Source organism: Ctenopharyngodon idella, chromosome 5 (genome assembly GCF_019924925.1).
Source record: "Ctenopharyngodon idella isolate HZGC_01 chromosome 5, HZGC01, whole genome shotgun sequence".
Classification (NCBI taxonomy): Eukaryota; Metazoa; Chordata; class Actinopteri; order Cypriniformes; family Xenocyprididae; genus Ctenopharyngodon; species Ctenopharyngodon idella.
Genome location: NC_067224.1, coordinates 13,751,715 through 13,754,137, shown reverse-complemented (window position 1 = coordinate 13,754,137; position 2,423 = coordinate 13,751,715).

Genomic DNA, 2,423 nt, shown 5'->3' with positions numbered 1-2,423 from the left:
CCTTGCAGTCGCTGTCTAATTATTTACCAAGGTTTAAAACATTCCTCAGTGGAAAAAAAAAAAAAGTGTCAACACTGCCGACATCTTTGTGTCTAGACGTTCGAGAACACTCACAGAAGCCTCGTATTTGGTGTCAAGATCAATTGAGTGTTGCACATGCACTTTATTTTTTGTTTTGCTCATGAAGGTGTATAACTGGGGTAGAATTTCAAAGGGCTTACTAAACCATTTTTTGCTCTTAAAGCTGGTTGTTGAAAGGTGAAGGTACTCTGTTATACACTGAGAAACATCTCTCAAACACTAACACCGAAAAGAGCACACTGACAGGCCCTTAATGACTCTTAAACTACTGTTTCCAAATAATAGGTGTTAGATTTGTCTATACGTCGCTGCATTTTGTTTAATTTTTAATTGCAGTTTTGTATATTGTATGTTTTTATATCTTAACTAAAAGATTGTATTGATGTTGATCACCTGTTTTTTTTTTTTTGTTTTTTGTTTTTTTAAACACTACTACTCATTCTTGATCATTTTGCTTCCTTTATCATACCATTATTTATTTTAAATAAGACTGAGAATTAATAAATATTTCAAGTCAATACATTCATTCTCTTTTTTTTTTTTTTCATTGTTTACATTCTCATCTTTCTTCCACTTTATTTTTTTTAACACTTCTTGCATTATACAGTAATTAAGCTTTGCCTCATAGTAATGAATTTTAGTATCAAGTGTTGAACATTGTACATAACACTAAATTGACAGTTTTTTGGCAGTTGATAAACTTTTATATCAATAGCTTTATTGTCATTGGGTGATTGCTAGAAAAAATGGTAGTTTAATTACTGGGGGTTTCGTGATGGGCGTCCCAACTTCTGCCAACTGGAACACTGCGGCCATGCTTCATCGACAAGCACTGTATCCTTGACAGTCCACTGATGACACATTTGTGTCTTGGCAACTGGCAGTTTATCCTCAGCGGGGGGCTCTACAGGTCAGGCATTCAGTGGATGGATGGTCATTAGACGGGAACTCTGAAGACATTATATGCTGTTTTTCAGTATGCACGGTGAGTATCATTGCGCTTCAATTTGATGTTTGCTTCAAAATCAACCAAATTGTGATATGAACAGATGTTTCTTTTCTTCTACCTAGCTCTCTTTATTTTTGTGGTGTTCCAGTGCATACATGAGGCATGGTTTCAGTCCTGTATATACACAGATACAGACTATGTTTGCAAGGAGATACCAAAAGGTAGGATGGTCTCTTGATATTCATAAAGTCACTTGATATTCATAAAAATAATGTGTGGTTACACTATTTTGATGGTCCCCTTCAAACATTCTACTGTGTACTTGCGTTACTTAGTCAGTAGAATGTCTTGGTGGACCATCAAAATAAAGTGTTAGCAGATATTAAGCAGACAGACTACTAATACTCTACTAATACTAATAGCGTTAGTTGACTTGTCGTTGCAATGTTAATTATAGTCAACAAAATGTTGAAATCAGAATAAAATGTTACCAAATGTGCTTGTTATCTGCCAGAGAATACAATTCAAATAGGTCAGATAAGTGTCAACTACACTATGTTTTTGAGTGTAATAAAGTTTATTAGAAGACTTTATTTATTTATTTATTTACAAAAGACTTAGGACCAGATCTACTAACAGCTTGCGCCAGCACAAACCCACTTTTGGCATTAAAAAAACTACTGTCTGGATTTACTAAAGACGCAGTTGCAAAATTAAGACTGAAAAGACGTGGACTGAGTTGTTTTTGCGGATGACCTTATTGCATATGCATTTGTAAGAGTTACCCTTTCAGATGCAAAATGTATGGGAGAGTATTTAAATGAATCGCGCAACACGATTTACTAATGTTTGCGCTAGTCAATTTACTGGTATTTGTGACATGGCCGCAATTGTTGCTGCTAGGAGGAGAGTAGTTTGCACGTCAGTAGATCACGTGCAAGACTTGCAACTCCTATTGCCACATTTGTGGAATTGCGCTCTCATGGTAATTTGCTCCGTTTGGTAAATCTGGACCTTAAGACTGTTACTTGACATGTCATAGTAGTTATTTGTGAAATGACCAAAGGTGACATAGTGACCAGGGGCTGTCAAGCTCCTGAAAGGACAAAAAAAAAAAAAAAAAAAAAAAGCAACACTACAGAAGTGATCCGTATGACTCATGCACAATATTCAAAGTCTTCTATAGCCATACTACAGCTTTATGCGGAAAACTGACTGAAAGTGGTTATTCACTGAAAATCCTGCTTGAGCCCTGGTCACCATCGACTTTTATTATTTGAAAATGTGCAGTCTGGACATCTTCTCAACATCATCTTCTGTGTTCCACAGAAGACAGTCATAAAGGTTTCGAAAGATGTGCCTAGTAAATTATTTTTAAATGAACTGTCCCTTT